Raw genomic sequence first — 27,869 nt, 5'->3', positions numbered from 1 at the left:
AAAACATTCATTTCTTTTGCTTCTGCTATATTGACCTTCTATATTGCAGGAATAGATCATGAACTCCTACTGGAATGAGATATGGGAGCACACGGATATACACATGCACAGGTACAAGCAGTATTTGCTCTCACTAACTTAGCATAGCTCCAAAGGGAAGGCAAAATAAGTGGCTGTGACCAGGAGAGAAATGTATACGAGAAACAGCAATAGTCACATGCTATGCATCACCTTTTAGGGGATGCGGGTGGTGCTGTGGGTTAAACCACAGAGCCTAGGACTTGATCAGAAGGTCGGCGGTTCGAATCCCCACAACGGGGTGAGCTCCCGTTGCTCGGTCCCTGCTCCTGCCAACCTAGCAGTTCGAAAGCACGTCAGAGTGCAAGTAGATAAATAGGTACCGCTCTGGCGGGAAGGTAAACGGCGTTTCCGTGCACTGCTCTGGTTTGCCAGAAGCGGCTTAGTCATGCTGGCCACATGACCCGGAAGCCGTACGCTGGCTCCCTCGGCCAATAAAGCGAGATGAGCGCCGCAACCCCAGAGTCGTCATGACTGGACATAATGGTCAGGGGTCCCTTTACCTTTACCTATGCATCACCTTTACCTAAATGGATATAGAGCCTACAATACATGTACCCACAGAACATTCCATACATACCCACACATCTCTACATGGAGGGCACATTAATCTTAATTATTATAGCTTCAGCTCGTACACAGCCATCACTTTAACAAAACAAAAGTAGACAACCAGGGCTCCTAGGACAATCACCTTGTAACCTGGCCAGAAAAAATGCCCTAGACGATGTCTGCTCTCCTCTAAAAGGTGTGTCTTTATTTTACAAAGGAACTAGTGAGCATATTCAGCTTGTTCTGAAAAGCCTAGGTATTTTAACCAATGTCACTTCTTATCATATAGACTTTTTTAAAAAGAAAGAAAGAAAGTTCATTTGACCACACTGGACTTTCTGTGCAACATCCCTACTATTAAATCTCGTGGCACTGTGTTCATTGTTCCCAAGCAGTTAAACAACACCTCCACGTTAGGCTTAAATCCAAGGTCACCACCTGTCTTTGGATGATTATATGACTCTCTGGGAGTGGCCAGCATGGGGCATATCAGATGATGTAGACAACACCTCCCCTCATCCCCAGACAGCATGGCCAAAAGCCAGGGATGATGGGGGTTGTAGTTCAACATCTCCGGACAGCATTGTGTTGGCTACCCATAGACTTATCTAAGATGATTGTGTCTAGAATTGCCCATTCCCTTTGATTCCCTAGGTAACTCAGTGGTGAACATTCGGGCCTCCAGCCTTAGGCTATAAGCTTCCACGCTGAAATGCTGGATTCCCAGGTACCTCTGTACACAACTCTAAAGTATAGACAAGTCAAATAACACTATTAAAAAAGCAACTTAAAAACAGAGCTCTAAAGTAACGTATTTTTTTTAAAAAAAACTTGTTGAAACTTCTGGAAAAGGTAAGAACAAGACTACCTAGTATCCTGCCTCATAAAAACTGCAGCTATTCTGCCTTAAGCATTTAAAGATAATATTACCATTGTTAACATTCTGCCAGAAAGAGAGATGTGCTCCACTTAGGGACCTTCTGCACAGTTTGAACATGACAGAGTGAAAAGAAATGAAATCTCCAGCAGTTCTTAAAAGAAAGTCAGGCAGCGTGCACCTTGCACTTTCATGTATGGCATAATGAAGGCAATGGTTATCATAATATGTCATTCTCTTCCAAAGTTTAAATGCTTCCTACTGAGACTTTAAAAATATTTTTTCCTGAGATATTTCCCATTCTTAATTCATGGTCTTGCTTCCATTTTACTTTCTGTCTCTCACATCCGGCAAGTAGAGCTGGGCAAAAACCCATTTTCAATATCACAATATATCACCGGTTAAGCATCACGGTATATCAACGTATCATGATACCTGAAATAAGGAAGGAACTACACAGAGGCAAGCAGGACAATGTCCTAGCAACTGCTCCTACTTAAGGGTCTAAAACTGTTAAATGATGGTGTTATCAACCACCTCAGCAGCAGGCAAGCCAAAACACATCCCAACAGGACTTTTGGTTTTGGGCTTGGTTACCAAATGGTGTTAAAAGGGACGCAGGTGGCGCTGTGGGTTAAAGCCTCAGCGCCTAGGACTTGCCGATCGAAAGGTCGGCGGTTCGAATCCCTGCGGCGGGGTGCGCTCCCGCTGCTCGGTCCCAGCGCCTGCCAACCTAGCAGTTCGAAAGCACCTCCGGGTGCAAGTAGATAAATAGGGACCGCTTACCAGCGGGAAGGTAAACGGCGTTTCCGTGTGCGGCTCTGGCTCGCCAGAGCAGCGATGTCACGCTGGCCACGTGACCCGGAAGTGTCTCCGGACAGCGCTGGCCCCTGGCCTCTTGAGTGAGATGGGCGCACAACCCCAGAGTCTGGCAAGACTGGCCCGTACGGGCAGGGGTACCTTTACCTTTACCTTTACCTTACCAAATGGTGTTATTCAGGACATCCAAAGAACGGTGATGAGTCATAGTGAATACAAATAACCTGGGACTGCCAGACTACCAGCAGGCCTGCTAGGAGGCAGAAGCAACAATGGCAGAAACAGCTTGCCATGACTGTGGTACATGTCGGCCATAGCAGTGACAACCTGCAAGACCTTGCCGTGGTTCTAGTGACGACAGTAGCAGCAGTGGCCTGCGAGGACTCACAGCAGTGCTGGATGTGGCAGCAGTGGCAGTGGCCTGCAAGGCCTTGTGGTGGTGGCAGGAAGTGACAGCAGTGACGGCAACTGTGAGACTTCATGATGGCAATGGGGCTCGAGCCCCACATTGGGCAAAAGTGTCCTGCATTGTTAGGAGTTGGACTAGATGACTCTTGTGATTCCTTCCAACTCTACAAACATATGATTCTATGATATGACAGGCACACACCATCTACATTGTCTTAGTATTGGAGAATAAGTAGTACAGTTCAGAAAAAAGTTGGGTCAGATCCTATACACTGCTACTTGTAATTAATCGCACTGAACAAAGTTGCTTAGTTGGAACATGCAAAATTAGTCTGCAATAAGTAAATAAATATATCTATATAATAAATATTAGTACAGGATTATTGAACGAAGACAACAGTTTATCTTGACACATGCAGAATATTTATTGGTTGGGAAACTGGAATGCTTCACTGGGAAATACACGATGTTATTTAAAACAGCTTCATCAGCACTGACACTCATTTTTAGAGCTCTGATTAAAATTTAATTAAATACCCACTTTGGTGATCTGATCAGTTAGTGCCTTCTTCTGTAAGAATTACTCACTGTTACTTCCCCCTGGTGTTTGAAAAACATCCTATACAAGTTAATGGTTTTGAAGCACACTGTCAATATAATGTGAAAGGGGGTAATCAACTTTGCAGAAAATTTATATATATATACAATCTGCACAATAATCTGAGAGAAGAAAGGAAAGCTGCATTCATTGTGCAAGTAGAATAGACAAGCACCAATTCTGCAGCTACGGATGAGGGGGAAACAACTGAACAACTGAAACTAATGTAAAGCACATGATCTACCCACTCTGCATTTCACCACCAACAAAATATTGCAATGCATTGTTATGGGATTGTGGGGAGGGGGCTGGTAATAGAAGGAACTGCTTAACTGATCAAACCAGTTTCTTTGTCAAGTTGCCGGCCATTTAAGGACTCTCATCAGCATTTTAAAGAGTGGGCTATGTTGCCATAAGGACAACTAAGTGTTGGTTTTCTACAGGAGGAGGAGGAGGAATGGGCCTCTTCCCACTTCAGCTGCCTGGGTGACAGGAGATCTAGGGCATGGGTAGGCGAACTAAGGCCCGGGGGACCAGATCCAGCCCAATTGCCTTTTAACAGCATGAGTAGAATGTGTCCTTTTATTTAAAATGCATCTCCGGGTTATTTGTGGGGCATAGGAATTTGTTACTCCCCCCCAAAAAAAAAATATAGTCCAGCCCCCCACAAGGTTTGAGGGACAGTGGACCAGCCCCCTGCTGAAAAAGTTTGCTGACCCCTGATCTAGGGGCTAGTCTGGGGGTGAGTTTTTTGTCTGGGCAGGAAGCTGAAGACAGAGGTTTGTCTTGTTCTGTGCTGGATCCAAAGCTACGGATCCTGGAAACCTATGGGGAAAGCAAGGTGTGTTGGGCGTGTTAATGCTGTGAGCCCTTGCACCCAATGCTCAGGTTGTTTATGTGTGTGAATAAAAACATATTTCCTAAAAACATGACAGTCTCCAGTGAACTTCTTTCCAAGAAAACTGAACCCTGGGTAAGCATTGGAATCCCTGGAGTCTCTTGCCACTTCAAGACTGGTGTGCATGCAATAATATAATAAATGCAGCTTGCCTAAAACAATACACTTATTGTCTGGAGAAGTTCCTAAGGTTACACATTCAATGGGGTTTGAATAATCTGCAAAAGAGCACTCTGTGGTGGCAAATGTTCAAATGTAAATTATTTTATGGGCTACCATACACCAAGCTAACCATTACTCCTCACCTGACACCAAAAGAAAGTTACTGGTGCACAACTTCCATCATTTCTGCCTCTTGACACTGCCTGCTGGGGCTGCTGGGAACTGGAGTCCAACAACATCTGAAGGGCTATAGGTTTCACATCCATGCTTTAAACCCAGAATGAATCTTAAGGGTACCCCTTGGGATTTTAAGCCCCACATTGGGCTTAAAAGATTGGGCTTAAGATTTATTTAAATTCAGAATACATCAACACTGTAATATGCTCTCTCTCTCTCTATAGCCCATAACGGAGACAACAACATGCACCAATTAGCTGAATAGTACAAACTGTCCGGAGAAAGAATGTAACAATCTTGATGTTGTCTCATAAACAACAACGTGTTCTGAGCCTCCATGTCATATGTTATGATAAGTCTGATGGATCAAAACAACAGTAACATCATCTGATTTCCTATTGATATGGAATTAAGGTCAGAGCAACTTGTGCTTGAAATGATATCAATAAAAGTTTGCACCACACAATAATTCCAAGTTATGACCTAGTGGGTAAGGGTGGCTTTCCAGACTAAAATGCAAAGTCAGCCATTTCAATAATACTTAATAGTACTAATCAAGGCCAATATAATGGAACATTGTTTAGGAAAGTATATGAAGAATACTCACAAAGAGTTTTTGCTTGACAGTGCTACAGATTAGACTATTATCTCAGGTCTGTACATCTTGTGTTCTACCACACTCAGCAGGAGTGGCAGTAGGTTCACCCACGATATACTGCTAGGTGAAGGCGCCATCATGCTCTGGCACTCAAACCAGTCCTGGGCAATGTATCTATACATCGCCCAGGCCTAGTCAGGCAGTTAACAGTATATCCCCAGTACTAAATTGCTCTTAGGGAATAGCACCACCGCCAATGTTGATATTGTTGAGAGTCTGAACTGTCTGGGCTTTCTAGCTTGCTGGATTCTATGTCCTATTTGATGTACAGAACAACACCCTTAGAATGCCCTTCCCTGTCCTCTCCAAAGAGTTTATGTTCAGAAATAACTATGACCCACTGGTTCTCTCTATCATGTTTCAGATATGCCCATTGCATCTGTGCTCTCCTTTAAAACTCAAAATACATAGTAAAGCAAAAGAAAATAAATGATTTACACCTGCACTTTCATTGCCTAGTTCAACACATTCTCATCCCTTAGGGTTGATTCACCCTAAACCCAATGTTCTTCGTCTTCTGTTGGCTATCCCCCAGTGCTCAGTTAAAAAGCTGTTCTGCTACCTTGTTCATTTTAAGTGCAAACAGTCTGGTTCTATTACGGTTCAAGTGGAACCTGTCTCTTTTGTACATGTCTACCTTGTCACAAAAGGTGTCTAATAAATCCAAATCCTGGCACCACCTTCTCACCCATGCATTGAGACTCTTCAGACCTACCTGCAAAGCTAACTCTGGTAGTCGAATGGGTAGCATTTCAGAGAAAGCTACCATGAAGCGCCTGGCTTTCAATCTCCTGCCTAGAAACCTAAATTTGCTTCTAGGTCACACAATTGCATTTACCCACAGCATTGCTGCCAATACATCATGATCACTGACTTCTCTTCAGCACTATCTGTCACATGGTAACAGGTAATATCTACAAATTTCACACCATGCAAACAAATCACTGAATACTGCACACCTACTATCTATCATTAAATTGAAGTTAAATGAACACAACTGACAAATAAATCACTCTGATGAGTGACTCTAGCACTACATGTAATATAGTGGGTTCTCTCATTACAAAAATGGGAGAACACCACCTCTTTATTCTCTAGTGTATTAGAGTTGCAACACATGAATGTAAAACTCAAATGAGATTAGCTGTTAAAACTATTGAAACTTATATAATATATAAAACTACAATGGTCCTTTTGATGACATTACATCCCAGTAGATTCTTCTGGTTGTGTTTTTTAAATATAACCACAGCTGTTTTATCTGAAAGGAATAGCTCTGGAGTTATTCTCTATAAGTTCTTGCAAATATATAGCTTATTTCATTAGGATGAACCAGACAGAGGCGTAGGAAGGGGGGTGCGGTGGGTGCAAGCCGCCCCGGGTGTCATGACTGGGGGGGTGACAAAATGGCAGGCAAGTGGATGGCACACCTCATGCCCGGCAGCGTCAGCTCTTCTGACCCGGTGTCAGAGAGCAGCCCTCCTCAGCCATGTTGAGACGCACCTGGACACAGCAGCTCTGTTGCCAGGTCATGTCTGACCCAGCTGTGGAGAGCAGCAGGAGAGTGAGCAGCAGCTTCCCTGCCCCTCTCCTACCCTGAAATGTGGCGCATGGGAGGGCACACTCCATGCCCCACCCCCTTGGCACCGGCATATGCTCCGCTGCTGGAACCAGAGCTCATTTTCTTAAAGTAAGAACTTTCACTATTACTAGTCTACTTTTGGACAGGATGAACTAGTTCCTTTTTTAAATGATCTTTCCAAGTACTGCAGTGAAGGCCTGGAACTTGTGACCCATAAAGTCAAGCACATCCCACTAACTATGTATTGTGGTCTGCCACATGCTTGACATACACCCCTGTTCAAATTAGGGAAGTGTGGAAGGGAGGGAGGAAGCTAAAGCAGGGAGGCAGCTAAAGCACTGTACCTCAAAAACATGAGTATAACTGGAAAACAAAACCAATTGATTGAGGATGCCCTGCCATCAAGATAGCAACAGGGCCAAGAAAGTGGTAGCAATGGAAACCCCCATAGCTAAAGCAAGGTGCCCTTAGACCGCATCCTGGGATTGACAGATACATATATTAGTTGTTGTTTTTACTTCCGATACAAATTGAATAAACAGTATAGGGGCAGAGAGTGTTAATACAAGGACCAGCATGGTAGGTATTGAGGATAGCTTGACTGAGAGCTGGGAGATCCCATTTTAAATCTCCACCAACAAAATATAACTGATTTAGAGAGTACTGGATGAGTCATCTGGTTCCCAAAGCCTTTGTACGATCATGAGTCTCACTGAAATCTTGAACGGTTCTTATAGTGAAGCCCTGAAGATGATCAGTGTGTAGGATTTTGGAGATGTTAGGGAAAAAGAAAAAGAATACTATGTTATAAGGTTTTGTTTCACTTGTGCATGAGTGGCTGAGATTGCTTTTCAGTTGTTCATCATGTGGCCAAGGAACATTCTGGCTATACCATTTGCTCTGGGGCCTGAAATATTTACTTCTCTGAAGAAATCCGTAAGTGTGTTTTCCTTGCAGGATCCCTGGCTGCAGAAAACCAACAAACTCCATTCTCCAGTTTGTTACTCATCAAAATGTATAAAGTTCTGTGCGCTCCCTACATTTCTTTCCAATCAGATCAAACACAAGAAAAGTTAAACCGCCCCCTAGTGACATTCATTGCATTCACATAGTTGCCAATAATTGCTGCTTTTATAAAGTGAAGTGCTGAGTGAGTGAGAAAGGGAAATCCTTCTTTAGCTTAGCTCACCATAAGCATGGCTGCAACATAAAATTACTGCACGCCAGTAAATGAGAAAATAACGAATATTTGCTTTACCCCACTTGGAAGATCCTGCACAAAGAAATCATCTGATCTTTGGCAAATCAGTACACACACAGGACAGCCTTTGTAGAGACAGCCACAACAGGAAGCAATTTAAATTACATAAACCACGCTGATTTGGACACACAAATGGGTATAATTGGTTTGAATCAGACTGGAAGTGGATGCTGTGTGGCAGCTACATTCAGAGCTGACCCAATACATTTTGCTGTCTGAGCCAAAGGACAAAATTCACCCTTTCCATGTACAGAGATCAACCGGACTGACTGTTGATTCTTACTTCAATGCATTGCAGGAGGTTGGACTAGATGGCCCTTGGGGTCGCTTCCAACGTTACAATTCTATGATTCTATTATTCTATGTACAGGTAACAGGACAGCATCATCTATGACACCTGAAAGCAGCAGGCTATCTTAGGAAGTGTAGACATACAACTCTGTTTCCCACCTGCTCATTGCTGCTCTGCACTCACCTGCCATTTAAGGTGCCCACTCACTCTGCCTATAGGGCTGGGCCTGGCAACATCAAATGTGCCACCCTTAATCCCTATTCAAATTATTCGTATTGACTTGCTCCTAGACTTCTTGTCCTATCATATAAATGCTTAGGATTGGAGTTAATGCTACAAAGCACATATTTTAGCATAGCCATCCAACCAACCTGATATCCTCAAGGACATAAATTAAGAGTAGAATTGCTACCTTTTCTGCTTAACCTGCTTTGTGCTTTTAGCAGCCATTCGACAAGCAGAAATGAAGCAGACTTAGCTTTTCATTTTCGCAGGTCAACAAGTTGACAAAGACACAGGAGCACAGCCAGTAAAAAAGTTGGTTAGTACAGATTATGCTAACAACGAAGGGGTTTCGTGCCAGTATGAATGTGTTAGGAAAGGGCTGCTGCTTGTGATGGGGTCCAGTGACACATATGTTTGGCATTGGTAACAGTGAGAAATTAATCCCATGCCACTTTACAAAGGGTTTCATCTCACATTCAACCCTGCTGTCATCAGCCAAGAAAGTGGCTTTAAATTGAATATATTCAAGTACAACTTTTTTACACTGAGATTCTTCACCAAGCATCCAGGGTCAGCAGTCCACTCTACAAACTCATGAATTTATGCCAGATTTAATTTATCTATGGGGTACTTGCTATTTTCCTACACGTATCATTTTAAATTACAGTAATTTCTTTAAAGATGCCATGAACTTTAATTGGGAAGGTTCTGGACCATATTGAAAAATTATCACACTTCATATCATGTAATGTTATCTTTGCTAAATTAATTCTGTTATAAAACCGAGCATAATTAAAGGGTGCTATTAATGTTTCACCTGCCCTATTCCTTTGCATACATCTAATGTATGTTACAAGTGCATGCACATAGCAAGGGGTTGTTAATGACTCTTCCACAACTGATGGCATCATCATCATCATCTGGATTATATGATTTTCCCTCTTGCATTAAGGACAAAGGACATCCAAAGACACATCGTCACCAAAGACACATTATAAACCATAATGTTGTGCCAGTGCTACAAACCATGACAATGGTGCCAACATCAGAGGAATGCCCACTTATAAACTTAGTCAAAACATCTTTCTTTATCTGAGTGCTAGATTCCCCCCCTCCTTCAAAGGATCATGATGGGAGATGCAGTCCAACACCTGGAGGCCAGTTTGTGTCAACTGGTCTAAACAAAGGATGTCCTGATCAGTTCCCTGAATTTTTCCACCCAAATAGGGTGCCATTCACTAAGTCACATAGTCAGCATTCACATGGCAGTTTATTCCAGTTTCCCCAATATTTTCCTAACAATTTCTGCATTATATAAAGGCCACTTCCACAAATTTAGTGGTATATAGCACAAGTTTAGTGCTCATTTCTGTGCTATTTGCAGATGGGTTTTTTTCTAGAAGCAACTAACATGGAAATAGCTTGCACTATAATCTCCTATATTTGTGGAAGTGGCTTTTATGTCCTGTGAAGGCTCAAATACAATGCAGAAATGAACAGTTAGAGAAATGTCAGAAAAACAGAATAAAGGGCCGTGTGAATGCAGTCATAATCAGTGCTGTAAGAAGGTTGCTACCTGAATGCAGCCAGACTTTTCAGGTTATCACAACAAAGGTTCCTGCACTAGGCTTGTGTATGTATGTGCTAAGAATATTCGGTAAGAAAGTAGAATGAGGCGCCACGGCCAAATTAGGCATATTTTTCAGCCACTAGGAAAAAGCAGCCAGGATATAGTACTGCTTCCCACACTCAGTGGCGTAGCGTGGGGGTGCAGGGGGGGCCGGCCGCACCGGGTGCAACATCTGGGGATAGGGTTAGGGGGCGCAAATCCACGGGTTAGGGGGCGCAAATCCACGGGTTAGGGGGTGCAAATCCACGGGTTGGTGCAAATTACTTGCCTTGCCCCGGGTGCTGACAACCCACGCTACGCCACTGCCCACACGGTCATTGTGAGGAGCATAGCTAGCTGGTAGAATGTATGTACTGCAAAGAGAAGTTTTCCATGTTCAGTTCCCAGCAACTGCAGGTGGAACTACAAAAGACTTGTGTCTGAAATCCTAGACCTCCTGCCAGTCAGTGCAGGCAATACTAAACTAGATTAATCAGTGGTATGATTCAGTATAAGGAATCTTCCTTTCTATGTTTCCCTGACATGGAATTCAATCTCCATCCTGCCAAAAAAAAGGAGGGGTATTCATAATGGCACACTTTCCTCCCATTAATGCACACTGAGACACTATTCACACAATACAGGGTGCAATGTTTTCCAGATACATCTGAAAACATTTGTGAAGCCTTGTATGTCCTTGATGAAGGCTTTCTTTCAGATCTCTCTTCTCCATTAGCAGCAATGAGGAGAGCTTGGATAAGAGAGAAAGAGATAAGAGGCAAAGGTAAAGTGCATTTAAGCAGCAGTGTGTGAGGAAATGTGCAAGTATTAAGGAGGAAGCGTGTACATCAGGGATGGGGAAACAGTGGCCTTCCCACCATCCCTGACCATTAGCTGGGCTGACAGAAGAACTGCTGGTATGAAAAACTTTATTTGTGTGAAGCATTATGCATATTCATGTTCCCTCAAGACCTGAAGCTGCATGCTCATTTCAGGGCCACTCAATAAGTCCAAGATCTGCATACGAGGACAGGCAGTCTTAATTTGACCCAAACTTTCCACATGTGAAGGAAGGAGTGGCCACATTTGCATGTCACCATATGCCAGGGTTGCTGGCTTGCCAAGGTCTGTTTTGAATGAGCAGCATACTGATGCAGACTACCTGATGGCCCCTACTCCACTTCTGGGAAGAAACAAATCAAGCAATGGTAATTAAGTGTCTTGGTTTGCTGCTCTCTAACAACCCACTGTTTGTAAGCCAACTACAAACCATGTTTTAAGGCTGGCTAGTGATCCTGGCTTGTTAGGGGGAAACAAACTAGGAGCCAGAGAGGCGGAAGCGATTGGGCAAGCTGCACATACCCAATAAAACACGGGTCAGCAAACTAAGGCCTGGGGGCCAGATCTGGCCCAATTGCCTTCTGGATCTGGCCAGCGGATGGTCCGGGAATCTCTGTGTGGATCAGCGTGGGGATTCTGATTGTTTGGGCTGCGCCATTCTCCCACCACCACCTCACACACACCACTGCGGCACCTCCTCCCTCTCTCCTCCTGGCTTCACCCCGCCCTGCCTAGAGGACAAAGGGGGCTGGGCTTTGTTGAGCCACAGTTGGCTGAGCACCATTTTAAGCAGCCCCTCTCCCGAGCCAGCCCTTTCGCGCTGCTCATCGTCCCTCCGCCGCTGCCGCCGCCAGCCCCTGCCACTCGCAAGGCACAGGTAAGCAGCCACCGGAGCTCATCCGGTGCTGTGGAGAAGGGAGGGGAGTGTCGGTGGAGGGGATTTCCCCCCAAAAAATATAGTCCACCCCCCTCAAGGTCTGAGGGACAGTGGACCAGCCCCCTGCAGAAAAAGTTTGCTGACCCCTGCAATAAACCATGATAAGCCAGCACCTCTATTGTGAAGGGTGAACATGGACTGTGACTTCAGGTCGGTTTTGTTTTTTCACTCTTCTTGCAGTGCACTTCCATCTGAATCACACTGATGTCAATGAAAGAGCAACAAGTAAAATATGTTCCTATGCCAACACAATACAAATTACATATGATTTCTTCTCCAAATTGCTATATATCTGCACTTGAGCTTTTCTCTGCATGAACACTGCTTTCTGCTCAGGACAAAAGACTAATTGTTATCCATGCACTAAATTACTGAAATTGCCTCTTAATTATACTCTAACAAGTATTTTGCTAGAAAAGAAATGTTACTGGCAACATGATGTAGACACTAAAGTGTTCCCGTTTAGAAACAAGATGAAGCACTATTGCCAAATCATTCAACTATTCATACTTCAATCTACTAAGAATATAGCTTCTTCTTAGTAGACCCTTTTCAAAAACTCAAAAGGGAGAAATGTTTCTCTCATGAGGTCCATTATACACAAATAGAAATTCGGCATGTGCTTTACTTGTATGACATCAGACAACACCAAGTTACAGAACCAAGTCCCAAAATATGGAATTTTTTTTTTAGGTGTAGTTTTACTGAGCAGGATAATTCCATATCTAAATACCTGGTTGCAATCCTGAACACAATCTGCAGCCAATTAACTGTGACGTCAATGAGCTTTAAGCAGACACACTGTGTGCAAGATTGCAACTTATATGATAAAAGCACACTTATTGAATGCTATATTTGGTAGTGGGAGTCAAAAGGAAAGCTGATACTACAGAAAAAGGTCCATTGAAGAATATGTACCAAATGCACAACCCTCTCATGCACAACTTCTGAGAACTTCAATTCAGCCAGAATTTGTTGTCTGAGCTTTCATTTTCAGTTTTACTTGGGATCCCACTTTTCAAGTAGTAGTTTATCTACTGCAGTTTAAATGGACACAAACTAACAGTTCTTCCATTCCTGAAAAATTTAAACTAGGAAAATCTCTACACTTTTTATGTACTACTGTAAAGGAGCAGATGGCCTGAATTCTATGTAATGTGACCAAGACCTTGTTAATTTTATACATGGGCTATTTAAATTCTTCATTAACAGGTCATCTGAGCATGACATGCTTCTTACAACCATCTGTCTGGTCAATTAACAATCCAGACTGAAACCCTAACCTGATTTAAGGGAAGAACGGCATGTGTTTCTTCTCATTTCTGTCATGGGAAAAGTACACTCTCCTTGATAGTTTCCATCTGTCCCTCTCATCCCTGTAAATATTCGGCAGAGCAAGTGTGATTGTGTGTTGTGTGTGTAAACCAGCACAAAAATTTAAATAGAAAATGCCAAGTTCCTTTAAAAATAGACAAGAAACTACCCTTGGACGAATGCCAGCGTTTTCCCCGTCCATTTCTTGCGCCTTGAAGCTGGTAAGGAATTGTTGCTGAAGAATTTCAGAGCCAAACAAAAGAGGGTGTAGCAGCTGCACAAAGCAGCGGGGAGACTCTTCACGTGCCGTGGCCCTTTTTGGGCAAGCGTGCCCCATTTTAGGGAACGCTGCCTCCCCCATTTTATCACTCTGTCCCCTCTCCAATTGAAATCTATTGCAACAGACCCCCCCCCGCTCCTACAAGTGCATGCTAAAATATACATATGGGAGGCGGGCGAGGAACAAGGCGAAGAACAAAGAGTTGCTCCTTCCGTCAACTGGGAATCCTATGGATCGCTGCGAATCCCATTCGCCCTCCTACGAAGACGGTCGGGCATCTCCTTTAAGGAAAGAAAGACGCCGAAAGGGTTTCAGCTCCCTCCCCGTCCGCCGCTGCCGCGAATTACCTGCAGCAATTGCGCGGGGTCTCCGAGGGTCCGGCGGCTGCCGTGCTCTTCCCGGCGGGCTCCTCCGCCTCACGGGTGCCTTCACACCAGCGGAGGCTCCGCGCGAGCCAGACCGCGAGCGCGTCTCTCCATGCTCCCCGTGCGCCGCTGCCTCCTCCTCACAGGGGCTCAGGCAGACAAAGCCATGAAGGGGGCGCGGGAGGCGGGGGCAGAAGGGGCCGGGGAGGGGGGTGGGCTGCAGCGGAGGGGGGGCATTTATTTCGGGCTCCAGCCAAAGTCCCGCCGTGGCGCGCGGACTCGCGCTCACCTGCACCGCCAGCCAGATGTTGCAGCCCCCCGGCTCATCCGTGGGAAAAGCAGAGGTGCCCTTGGTGGGAGTTTCTCTTCTGGGGGGCGGGGACAAGGGGCCCCTCCTCGGCGGCAGCCAATGGGAGGCGTGTCTCTCTCTCTCTCTCTCTGAGGGAAAAGAGGAGGAGACAGGCAAGCTCGAAAAGTTTTCAGCTCTCCGTTGATTCAAGAGGTCGCGTGACCTGGTTCCCTCTTCACACACACCCCTCCTCCCTAGATATGAACTCTCCCCAGCCGGAGTTATAAGGCGAGTAGCCGAGGGCACAAACCACCGGCGCCTTGCTTCCTGGGGTGACGCTGAAGAAAGGCGTGCGCCTTTCAGTTCCACCCGTTCCCGCGCTTGGGGCTGAAAGGAGAAGAGCACCCACTCCAACCAGCCTCTATATTTGGGGCATATAAATAGGTTCTTCTTCTCCTCCTTCTCTCTCACACACACACCGAGGGGTGCGTGTGCTAATTATTTCTTAAATTTATATCCCGCTCTTTGTCCCAAATGAGCCCAGGCAGCCGCGCGGTGGGGCGCTGCCAGTATCCACGCGCGTCTTCCCCACTAGCAGCGACGCGCAAAGAAAGCTCGGCGGGGATTTTTGGAAGGAAGAACCTCTTCCTGCGAATTAATCCGGGGCAGCTGCTGGCTCTGCGATCAATCGCCGCGGCCCTTCAGCTGTTGCTGGAACTCCAACTTCCATCATCCCATGCTGGCTGCGGTTGATGGGAGGTGGAGTCCCAGCAACACCCACAGGGAGGCGCAGACCTCTCACCCGCCCGCTCCGAAGCGTGCCTGGAAGGGCGGAGTGGTGGGAAGACCCGCTTTAATGCCGCGCTCATTTGCGTGGCGATGGAGAGAGCCGCGGGGCGAGAGATAATAAACGAACGCCAGTAGGAACTCTTAATTTCCATCCTAATTATATAATCCAAGATCCTGTGTTTATGATCGGGAGAAGGCGATAACACGGGGGCATTTGCGTGACTGGGAATTGCAACTGAAAGGGGCCAGGAAGAAAACCGGATTATTATTATTTTTTGCCTTTTCAAATCGCGCGGATCATCGGCCAACTACTCTTGGCGGTAGGCGCAGGAAACCGCGGCAGAAACGGTGCCTGGGGAACTTGGAGAGGTTTCGACATGTTGTGCTTGGGGGGGAGAGACGCCCCTTTTTGCATTGCCCTCGAAGCTCGCAACTTACTACCACCCACAACTTACCGTATTACTTGAGGGGGCGGGTACCACTTCGTGCAACTGATCTGATGATGGTCCACGAAAGCTTATGCCATGATAAAACTGCAGCCGCTTTTAACTTGACACAAGACTGCTGTCTGCCCACCCCCAAAAAATAATAAATCTGGAGCAGTTCCTAACGGGACTTCACTCGTTTCTCTTTCCTTTGCTCCCCCTCTCGGTGCGCTGCTGCTTTGAGCGAGAACTAGCAGAAGATCAAAGAAGCTCAGGAAGGGGTCAGTGTGGAGAGAACTACCGGCAGCCACTTTGGAACCAGCAAGACAGTTTGCGGGGCGCTTCCAGCTGGAATGACCTCTGAACCGTTTCCCTGCCCAGGAGAGGCAGTTTCCCAGACACAAACTTCTGGGCTGGGTGGATAAAGTTGTTTCTTGTAAGTGTGAGGTGTCTAGAGCAAAACATTTCCAAATTTAGGGCAACTTTGCTAGGGTGTGAATTCAGCCTGTGCTTAATATTGGGATTTGTTTTCATTGCCAAGGTTAGAGTCTGTGAATTATTAAAAAAAGAGGAATGTGCTTGAGGATGCACAGAGTTTTTCTTTTGCATCTGGTTTTATGCAGAAGGCCTTGGATGGCTTCTTCACCCCATTCCTCAAAATTGCTCAGGGAACTGTAAGAGGCCTGGTGCTGATGGCGTAAAGTCTTTGGAGCAGTTTGGAGAAATTAGCAAGCCATCTAACTAATAAAGTGACACATCCTTTAAAACACATCAGCCAGATTTATAGTTGTTGAGATGTTGGAGGAATGCTTATTTCCAACAAACAGATTTATGTACGGTCAGGAACATGGCCAGATATTGTAACTTTTTAACATGGGGAATTTAACTCTGTAGCCTCTGTCTGCCTGTCTCTCACACACATTCTTGAAGTTCTTTTTAAATAGACAAATGTAGTTAAGTTTTAATTCAGAGCAGAACGAATTTCAAGCACACATGATCCAACTGTTTTATGCACTTGTGTTCTACATTTTATACTCTTCTAAAAGCATAATTATCCCTAGAAACTTGCAGACGAGAGAGAGAAGATGAGTAGCCTCTGCTACTGCATCTTTCTTTAGTAAGCAGTTACAAACAACCCATAGTGATCATGTTGTTGCCCAACAGCTGCTCTGGGTACATAATCCTTCCCTACTGTGGTAATAAAAGCCCAGAACATATCACTTGTTGACTCAGGAAGCAAATCATTCCATTGACGCAGGAAGCAAATGACCATGTTCATATCTCAAAAGGAGAAGTGGATGCCTATAACCAGCAACAAAAGTGGAGATATTTACACTGATAATACACTGGTGCTATAAAATCAAGGTGGATACAAGTTATTGCTAACAACACAGGATATTGGTTGCAACACAGTCATTTGTTTAAAAATGTCCCATGTGGTGGCTGTAATTGCATGGACAAGCGGACTGCCACCTGGAGCTTCCTGCAACACCTTGGGACCTTTGTTACACCCCTTCCACAAAGACTTTGGCAACCTAGAGAAGCCAGTCTCATGGTAATACTAGGTTCACCATGGGGGCTGAGAGTACAGATTACAGCCTCTGTGTGTTTATACATGTGATTCACCATCATTTCCGCCTTCTGTTCTTTTCCATCCATGTTGCTATTTATTGATTTATACTGAACAACTTGGGGGACGCTGAGGTCTAAACCACAGAGCCTAGGGCTTGCCGATCAGAAGGTCGGCGGTTTGAATCCCCATGACGGGGTGAGCTCCCATTTTTCGGTCCCAGCTCCTGCCAACCTAGCAGTTCGAAAGCATGTCAAAGTGCAAGTAGATAAATAGGTATTGCTCCAGCAGGAAGGTAAACGTTTCCGTGCGCTGCACTGGTTTCTCCAGAAGCAGTTTAGTCATGCTGGCCACATGACCCAGAAAAACTGTCTGTGGACAAACGTCTGCTCCCTCGGCCAGTAAAGCAAGATGAGTGCCGCAACCCCAGAGTCGTTCGCGACTGGACTTAATTGTCAGAGGTCTTTTACCTTTACCTTTTACTGAACAACTATTTTGCACAGATGAACACCATTCTCTCATAAATATGAAAAGGACAATGAAGAGGGTAGAAGGAGCAGACATTCTACTTCTGTGTTGATTTAACATGCAAGAGACAGTGGGGATGAGCATGCTAACTCTGCTGTCCCTGTTCCCATCACCTTCCATCATTTGGAAGGCAAACATTTGAAGTGAGGAGTTTCCTGTACTTAAGTACTTCCCGCACCATACAGGCCTTCTGTGTGGTCTTTCAGGGTCCTGAACTGGGCAGGGAGCCTCCACAAGGGTCAGCCTGGCTCATAGATGCTTCCTGTTTGACCTAGCATATCCAGATTCCAAAATCTCTCCCCTTAATAGGCAGCACAGCTTCTTCCACCTGTGCATGTGGAATGGGCAAGGGGGTTGTTTAGCCTGCTTCTCTTCTGTGGTGAGAACACCAAACTAGGGCCTATCAGAGATCTCCCCTTTGGTGAATGAACCAAGACACTGACAGAACCTCTGCTGTTTCCACCATTTCATCTTTCATCAGGAAGCCAGTAGGCTTGGGTTAAGGATCTGCACACAGTGTTGGGTCATTGAGATCCTGTTGAAGTCCCACCCACCCCACCATGCAACAACCTCCCTGCCAGAGCTGAGAAAGAAGGTCGTGGAGATATGGGTGGGTGACTCTGTTAGATCTCCTTGCTCTCTCAGTGGCTTTGGGGACCATCAGCCATTGTATTTTACAAGTCAGCCTTCTGGGGTTGAGGTTGAGGCCATGGTGAGACATTGATGAGACACTGGTTGTGTTCCTGCCTGTAGGGTGTGTTCCATGGCTGTCAAGCTGTGGGCCATCATCATTACAACATGTTTCTGAGTGAATGCTTGGGTACTGTTTTCAGTTTTTCAGTTTCAACCTAGCTGTATAATTTTGAGTGGGTGTGATGAAATTCTCTCTGAATAATTTTAACCGTTAAGAAATATGCAGTGTGTACAACAGCAAGGAGCTGTTGACAAGATGATGACTTATTGTTTACCTGATAGGGGTGGCTGAGGCACACAGCCTAAATTAGGGGAGTTGTTCCACTTGTCCCAGGGTGAGAAGCTAGCTATATACAATTTACACCACCTGCTGGTGCCACAGGTCTTCCTGTCAGCTATGTGGACATTGCCGAGGCATGAACTGTGGCAGAGCTTTCTGAAGATTTCATGTTGGCGACACATTTTTTAGACATGCATCATTTCATGACACAGTAATTCAGTTTTACTAGCAAACCAGAGGTTAAACTATCCACTTTCTAGTCCCAGGAGGAGAGTGGGGAGCATGACACACCTACACACTGCAGCCAACACACTAACATGTTGCAACACACAGTTTGGAAAGCTCTGAACTATGGGAATTGCCCACACATATGATATATTAGGATGTGCCTTCAGTGTGCATTTTGCTATTCCTTTAACACAGGAAATTTCAGCAAGTGCCTTAAGTTGATGTGTGTCATCAAAATATTTGAAGGAGCTGACAATGTCAATGAAATGAATGGCACAAGAAATCGTCATCTTCTGCTTCCTGGAAGGAGAAGAAATGTATTGTGCGATTTTACTATCTGATTCCATAACAACAGACTCCTTACACGTGGATGATGCCATGAGCATTACTAATACCATCTCTGTTAAAAATTCCACCAGGGACCTCTAGATGAACTAACGAAACAAGGAAGAAGCAAAACGTAATTCTCGCTGGGAATAAGTAGTGTGTCCTGAATTCAAGAAGCAGATAAATTACCATTATCTTCTGTTTTCTACGCCTGAATCATGCCATCTTGTGAAATTATTTCATATTAACTCACTCTGGGTAGAGAACATCAAATTACCTGTGTCATTTACATAACCTGGGGAAATTCCTGTCATTGGTTTTAAAAAGAGTGAGAAAAAATATGCTGGTTTCAAAATGTGCAGCGGCAGAAGTGAATGCATGCAGAGATATCTCCACAACAAAATGCTACTGTTCAAATTGTCATTCAAATTATAGGTGCACGAGAGTAAACTTAGCATACAGAATCTACCTGGTGGGATATATGAAAGTATAAACTTATCTGATAAAAATTGGCACAGATACAGCAAGTTAAAAAGTGCCGAAAATGGACAAAATTAGGTCAATTCACAGGAGGATTCCTCTAGTGATACCGTAAGGTTCAGATGTGCTGTAAGGTAATTGAGGAGCAGCATAATGTGTGACAGCTTTGTTGGTCACAGGCATTCCATGCTTCACAACTAACCTTAAACTGGTTGCTGTTTTTTCTTTTCTTTTTTTAAATGGTGACGGTGACATCCTTCGAAGCTAGTCCAGCTGTTTGAGAAACCTGTCACACTGGTTAACAATACAACACTGATTAATCAATTCCTAGGGGGCAACCTCCTAATAAAATATTTGAGGGGGCTAGAAACTCCCCCCCCCAATTTTTTTTGATGGGCATTGCCATTGAAATGGTGTCATTGCACTACATCATGTGATCAGTTATGCAGGGCAGTGCTTACTTGCCCCCCCCCCCAATATTTTATTCAAGTTGGCACCCCTGCCCTCGCCTTCCTCCTCTACCCTTACCTTATCTATTTAACCTGGTGTTTGACCTCTAATACATTCATGACCACAACTCATAACTCTGACTCATGTGCCCATCACCTTACCTTGCAAAATTAGGTAGGATAATATCTTTCTTTGAACCAGCTGCTTGCTTATGCAATATTTCTAATCTTTCAGATTGTACAGTCCTGTTCACTAGACATTTTCGGATGATCATTCCAGGATTCATAAACTTTGTTTTGTTCAGACGGCAAGAGTGTCAGGACCAAGCACTCCTTCCTCACCCAAATAAATTCCTGTGGCACAAAGGCGCTGGCTTGCATGATATGTTTTGCTAAAACTGGTGAAAGTTAGTTAATAAGCCTTCATTCAAAAGAAATAATCTAAGAGGTTTATTTATCATGAGCATCTACCCGAAATCACACTACTTAGGTTAGGTATTTTTAAGTGTGTTTTTTTTTATTGACAGCCCTAAACAGAAGAGGTTTTACTTCAGAAAGCTGCCAAAGAAATTATACGGAAGTCCTTCTGCAGTGACACCATACAAGTAGCAGGAAGCAAGACAGCATAAGTGCTTGCTTATGCTGAGTTATTTTAAAGGTCCCTCTTGTAAAGTCTTTGCTCAGGTCTCTAGCTAGAGGCCACTGAGCAATGCAATTAGTTTAATTAACCAAACAAAATGAAATGCAAAACTCTTATGAATAAATTTTTTGAAAGGTCAGCCATAGTCCTGAGTTATATTAACAACATATGAATGCCTTGTCATTTCATTGCCTGCATGTCAGACACGGTCATTAAAACGGGAGTGTAATTTATCAAGAAAGCTGTCCAAGTGTGACAGTCTAGCAGACTACATCAGGTAGCTAGCACTTGCTATAAGAAAGATTAGCATGACTTTTTTTCTAGAATGAATGGAAGCTGAGAACTCGGGGGGGGGGGTGCACAACACACAAACACACACACACACTGCATAGTTCATACACAATCTAGATGTTTTGCATATTTTGTGCTCCTGAAAAGTGCTATTTGTCTCCCAAGACAGACAGATATGTTGAATCCTGAACCAAAATCTACATTTAATTTTGACTGGTATTTAAAGACTAAGCCCATTCCATATGTTATGACTTTCTCTCTTTGTGATAGAAGAAAGAGAGGTGTAACATATGAGGCTTCCCCACACCCACACTTGATACAGTGTTGGCTCATCAGCCGTGGTGTATCACCTTGCAAAATCAAACATCCCTTAAACTAAGCAAGGAACACTTAGGGCCTTGTGTCCAAAGGGCTCATTCACATTGACTGAAGAAAAGAGGGACACAAATTGGGCAAAAAGAAATGTGAATTAAGAATGTGGAGTGGAACAAAGCACGGCACAATCTAGGGTACATGAGGCTTCTATGATGTTTTCATGGGAAGTGTGGGATAGCTCCGGGTTGTGGGTTCAAGACCCATATTGGGCTAAAGATTCCTGCATTGCAGGGGTTGGGAAACATGACCTTTGTGGTCCCTTCCAACTCTATGCTCTATTATCTGTGGAGAAGTGTGAAAAAGGTAGATAGAGGTGTCATTAAGAAACCAAGAGAGAAGAGTACTGGGCCATTAAGACCAACTGACAGCACAAAGGCTGTCCTTTGGGAGGGGCAGGTTGCCAGGGTTACAGGGATTGTGATGTCACCACAGGAAGAAAAGCACCCTTTTTCCAGAATTTTCTGGAAAGGGCAAGAAGGAAGTGGCGACAGAACTCCATGTGGTGCTGGCTGGGAGAGGCTGCGCACAAAGACCAAGGAGCATGGGAGAAGCAAGAAGAAATGCTCTTGAGGTGTAACGTGTTCTTCACTCCCTCCATCAAGGCTCAAGTATAAATATGTGTAAATGAACCATATTTCACAAAGACACTGCAACCTCTGTTGTGCCTTGATTTTCCAGTGGAAACACAACCCTGATTTAAGTGCCTGGAAAACCCTGGAATCTTGCTATAGCTCAGCAGAGATTGGGGGCGGCGCATAACAATATCTTTTAATGAACGCATGTATTGCTGCTAAGGGTCAGCATTTCATTATTTTAGCTCACATAAACTTCTCAAATGGACCAATTCGTCCATCAGCCAGAATTGCCATTCCAGCTGACATTCATGTCAATTTAACACACACAAAAAGATGGCAAGGGCAGGCTCCAAAAAGCATTCAATTTCACCTGTTAACTATTGGAGAAAAATTCTTCCTGTAGATAGAATGACAAGTGACTTTTTTTTTACCTGCCATTTCACTCATCACCTCGCCATGCCATAGTGATGTTGGCCCTGGATTGCTAGTTAAATTCTCCTTTGAATAGTGACATCTTGCTCACCAAGAATACGTCATCCGTTTCAATTTGTTAGCACCATCACTTTTGCTCATCACCCTATAATATTGCATAAAGAAACTCTGTGGTTTTAAATAGATATCAATTTGCATCCTGCAGGTTGTGTAGGAAGCATAGACAAACGTATTGCCCCTTTATTATGATAAAACTAGAATACCAAATTCTGATATTTTCATCACTAAATCCTTTCCCGTAAATATATCAAGCACAGGCCTATTATCTAATGCCTCCCCTGGATAATATGCTACGAATCTTGGGCCTGATGGACTACATCTGTTTTAGTGACAATGGGTGGTTTTCAACTAAGCTTTACAAAACATAGAATAAAGAACAATGAATATTACAAGACTATGTTCATTAATTTCAGTGGATATACTCTGAAATGTAAATTCTACATTGGGTGGTATTCAACTATCTTAGTTATACCATTGTTGGAAAAACCAATGATAATGGCCTTCTCTGAGATACTTTTAAACCTATGCTAAATTGCTGTTAAAATTATTATTTAATAATTAAGGAAAGACACAGTCTGTAATCATACTTTTTCCTTCATTTTATTTTTAATGTTCTGATTTGCAATAATACAAGATAACAGACAGCAAGCAATATACAGAAACTCGGGAGGCGGCTTGGGAAAACTATGAGGGTTAGAGAAAACATCTTTTTGGAAATTAATAAAACATAATGTATTCAGGATGCCAAATTATGTTCTAGAAGCTTTTCTGCCTAATATGTCTGATTTCTGTCTTCTGTCTTCTTTAAAATTGAGATTTGAATAGCATGTATAGACTAACATTAAAATGAAAGCAGAATCATGAAATTCTATAGCAATACGTAACCATAAACCAATACGTACAAAAATGTACTTTGCCTGAGATATAGGTCCCCATCATCTTTTCAGACAAGTGCAAGGTAACCTCTGTACCTGGCTGGGACTAAGGTTGTGGGAACTGTATTTTGTTATGTACACTGGGAATTGTAGCTCCCAAGGTTCGTTTTGGGAATGAAAATGTGCTTTAAATATGTGGCATGTCTGCAGCCTCAGTTTAAACCCCACTGGAGCTATCAGGAAGGAGGAAAAACTAGAAACAAGGCAGCCCAAGCCATCTCCAGAAATAGGTGGGCTGTGCCAATATATCTGAAGGGTATCTGGCAAATGAGTGGCAAGTAGAGAAGACCTCAGATTAAGGTTTTGCAGGCTTGTGGCTTTGAAGGAGCAAAGTAACCCAAACACGTCACTAAAGCTTTTTTTTTTTAACCTATGTTGCTGCGGGTTGGGCAATAATTAGTTCAGTAATTATCAAACATGTGTATTTTTTAATTTTTATTTGATTATTGTCAGACAGAGATATCTATGTCTTTTTTTTAAAAAAAAGCAGTTTTATGTAGACGATGTATAATGCAGTGGTGGAATGCCACTTAGATCTTTCCAAACCAACAGTTATTTCTAGACTTTTGGCATTACAGTATTCACAAAGTAAGAGCTGAAGCCTGCCAGGAAACAGGTTATATTAGGTTAATAATAATAATAATAATAATACCCCGCCCATCTGGCTGGGTTTCCTCAGCCACTCTGGGTGGCTCCCAACAGAGGACTAAAAACAGAATGAAACTTCAAACATTAAAAACTTCCCTAAACAGGGCTGCCTTCAGGTGTTTTCTAAAAGTCAGATAGTTGTTTATTTCCTTGACATCTGATGGGAGGCCGTTCCACAGGGCAGGCGCCACTACCGAGAAGGCCCTCTGCCTAGTTCCCTGTAATCTCACTTCTCACAGGATCTCAGTGTCTGGGCTAAATGATGGTGGTGGAGACACTCCTTCAGTTATACTGGGCCGAGGCTGTTTAGGACTTTAAAGGTCAGCACCAACACTTTGAATTGTGCTTGGTTGGAAACGAACTGGGAGCCAATGTAGGTCTTTAAGACCAGTGTTATGTGGTCTCTGCAGCCACTCCCAGTCACCAGCCTGGCTGCTACATTCTGGATTAGTTGTAGTTTCCGGGTCACCTTCAAAGGTAGCCCCACATAGAGCGCATTGCAGGTTGTAGCTATGGTGGGACTGGTTTATACCTAGTATTTAAATGAAATTACTAATTATACCTTTCTTTGCTGCTTCGTTGTCCAGCCTTTGTCAAGAATACTACTAGACTTGCAAGTTTGAAAACCAGAAATCCAGAAAACCAGAAAGTTTGAAAACCAGAAATCTACCTGTTATCTACCAGTAGTTATTAAAGAAGATATAGTCATAGCTTTCTCAACAAACAGAGCTATTATATTGGCCCCCAGGAGGTGGAGGAAGCAGATGAGTGGGTCAAGCTATTGCTACAGTGCATCCCCTTTCATACCTGTGCAGAGAGAAACACTATCCCTGGGCTTACCCTGAATCCCCTAGATAGCAAACTCATGAAATGATTCATTCCTATTACAAGAAAATCAACTCAGATGAGCTGATGTGGAAAAGAAGCAGGACCTAGCTGCAGTTTGCAATGTACATTCTGTCCATGACCTCAGGATTACTATTATGTTTTTGAATCACTACAAAACCATTTCTGGAAGAAGTCAGTCATCCAAAGGTTATTAAATGAAAATAAGGCACATCTGGCAGCATATCAATTGAAAGCAGTAGATGTATAAGTACCTTTTTGTCCATTTATTGGTAAATGGATTCTGGACATGCCTCTCAAATGCATAGTCTTCTGTCCTACATGCAGAATCAAAATTAACATATTATATAAACAAATAACAATCTTATCCCTTGAGATTATGAGCAGAACCATTTACAAAGCACTATTACAGACCCTTTCTGTTATCCAGTACCCCTGCTTGCCTGCAATATAAAAGGAATACATCACCCTTGATTAAGCAATGGTATAATTTAATCAGGGGATGCGGCTGAAATCACATTCAGCGAGAGCAGAGCTCAAGCAGTCTGTGACTGGCAGCCAATCCCTGTGATTAAATATCAGGACTAGAATACACTTGGGAACGATGTTCAAGCCACACACAAAACATGTTTCTTTAATAATGGAAGGAAGAGCAAGTGAGGAAGGCAATAAATGCCAAGGGAGTGCATTGGGGACTTGGGCATGCTGTAAGTGAAATTAGAGGCAAGAAGCACCACTGGCTTCCATGGAAATAGGAAAATCTCGTCCATTCTGGGTTTATAGTGCTGAGAGCTTCTTATGGATGGGATAATTGAAAGGGCTGATCAATAAAAAGCATAACCATTTGCCCAGTAAAAGCATGGCAGAATATGCAGAAAGAGCAAGCAGAGTTTATTGTCTGGGTAATAAATCAGATATCACCATCGTATTATTATTATCGTATCTCCCTTTAAAGGCAGAGGGAGGCGGTGTTTGTCCACTTCCGCAGACAGGTGGCTTACAACAGATATAAAAACATCAATCCTAAAAACCTCCCTGAACAGGGTTGCCTTCAGATGTCTTCTAAAAGTCAGATAGTTGTTTATTTCCTTGACATCTGAAGGAAGGGTGTTCCAACTGTGTCATTGGGTTTAAAAGATATTATTTTAAAGCAAATAGAATTGTAAGAAGCTCTTAATAATTTAAGATTCAGGAAGGTTAATGACAAAAGCTCCAGTTTACTGTTTCTGGGATATACATATACATATACTCCATACAACCAGTTCAATACAATTCTGTGCAATTTGTTTTTATGGATTTGTCTTATACATGTGAGTAGAGCATTCCCATAAACTGCAATTTACAGGGAAGCTAAGTCTGCACACAGACTCCATGTGTGTTCATATGGTAAGAATATAGGCATGGTCAGAACATCTGGTTACAGATGGATAAGGGCCAGTACAGATTTTATCTGAGTGAAGTTTGCCATGGCAGATAGTTAGGTGAAGCCAGAGTTGGATTTGCTTATATGTTTTAGTTAACAGTTCTCCATAATATCTGTTACTGGATATGTATTTGCCATGCTAAGTTACAGCACTGTGATCAATAGCGCAGGAATAGCAACTAATTGCACCTGTTTGGCCACAACATCATGTTAGAATGTTGATGAATTATACAATTTCTTAGATCAGGACTTTGACTCTTAAGATCTGCTTTACTGGATTTTACACCAACCTGCTAGCGTCGGTAGCGGTGAGCAGGGAACCCACAGGGCTGCTGCCCCACGATATTCCACCACCCAAGGCATCTGATTCAGTCCGTCTTACAGGTGAGTCGGTCCTGCCTCCTCTGAGTCCCACAAAAGACCTTTGTAAATATCCCCTCAAAAACCCACGATTCATGAGAGACTGTTTTCTCTTCCTGCTCAATCCCTGTTTGCATTGGCTTAGCCTCTCTGGACCTGCTCCAGCAGACAACCCCACATTCCATTGCATGCTAGGACTGAACACCAAACCTTTCTTCCATTCTGAACAGAGGAGAGTTTCTCTCTGTGAATGAATGTTGTGGTGCCTGATGTAGATATCTTTTTGCCATTGATGGGAGCAAATTCCAAACCATGGCAGGACAATAATCTTGACTTTACTAGACTTATTTTGGAATCAAAAGGAGCATTGTTCTCCTGCTTCCTTTTTTTGCAGGGTTCCTTTTTCATTCCATATGAAGTCAGATATTTAACACAGCTCAAAAGATGCAGAGTGAGGATTTTTTATGAACCATAAACTCTCCTTGAAGCTGCTTTTTGAATATCAGCGTCAAGGATTACTTAACATGCAATCTGTCTATAAGCATTCTGAGTTTTGAACAGGCCATGGTTGGCTGCTGTTCCATCTCAGACAGGAGTATGTGTGCGCACATTAATCTCTCGCCATTTCATTGTCTCTACCTTTCTCCCACATTTGACTCATAATATTTCATCTTCAGGGTGTAAAACATTATTCTGAATCATTCACTCAGGGATGTGATTTCTTGCTTATGCCCTTTGATATGATTTACTTTCATTCAACAGCTATGGATTTGTCTCAGATTCATTTTTTCTAGACTTCCATTCAGGGTTTCTCTCCAGTTGGCTTTATAATACGCATATGCTTCCTGATTCTGGCTTTTAAGCAGAATAACTGAACAGTTATTAGTTCACTGAGGTCTAGAATCCAAATATTTTTTTTTTTTTTTGTATGTTGGCACTTCTCTTGCAGAGATATGGTGCTTCCCCCATCACTGAAATGGTGCTACTATATATATACTTGGGCAACACAGTCAATCCAGCCTTTCTCAACCTTGAGTCCCCAGATGTTGTTGAACTACAACCCCCATCACCCCTAGCTGGCAAGGCCAGAGCTCAGGGATGATGGGAGTTGTAGTCTAACAACATTTGGGGACCCACAGGTTGAGAACCACTGGACCCTGTTCTTCCCTCCACACCTAGGACATCCATTGCAAAGGTGTTATATTGAACATGGCAAAGTGAGAGTCACAAAACGCCATCAATGCCTGCACCATCAAGCTTTATTTCACATTCATTACTTTACAAACATTATTTA

At 43.5% G+C, this 27,869-nt stretch overlaps 2 protein-coding genes across 4 annotated transcripts in view; one reads left to right on the top strand and one right to left on the bottom strand.

The window, feature by feature from the left end:
* TMEM200A (transmembrane protein 200A) overlaps positions 1-14,877 on the bottom strand; it is a 42,014-nt gene extending 27,137 nt beyond the window's left edge. Inside the window, exon 1 of one of the 3 annotated variants that reach the window (XR_014562252.1) lies at positions 13,915-14,503. The gene's annotated coding sequence lies outside the window, so the exon portion shown is untranslated. Of the gene's footprint in view, positions 1-13,914 lie in introns of all 3 variants that reach the window. The other 2 variants (XM_083731362.1, XM_083731363.1) reach the window with 2 other exon arrangements.
* SAMD3 (sterile alpha motif domain containing 3) overlaps positions 13,238-27,869 on the top strand; it is a 39,512-nt gene continuing 24,880 nt past the window's right edge. The window contains exon 1 of the mRNA XM_083731358.1: positions 13,238-13,508. The gene's annotated coding sequence lies outside the window, so the exon portion shown is untranslated. The remainder of the gene's footprint in view (positions 13,509-27,869) is intronic.

Source organism: Podarcis gaigeae, assembly GCF_964106915.1.
Source record: "Podarcis gaigeae genome assembly, chromosome: 3".
Classification (NCBI taxonomy): domain Eukaryota; kingdom Metazoa; phylum Chordata; class Lepidosauria; order Squamata; family Lacertidae; genus Podarcis; species Podarcis gaigeae.
Note: the sequence above shows the minus strand (reverse complement) of the source record. Positions and strands in the feature narration are given on the sequence as shown.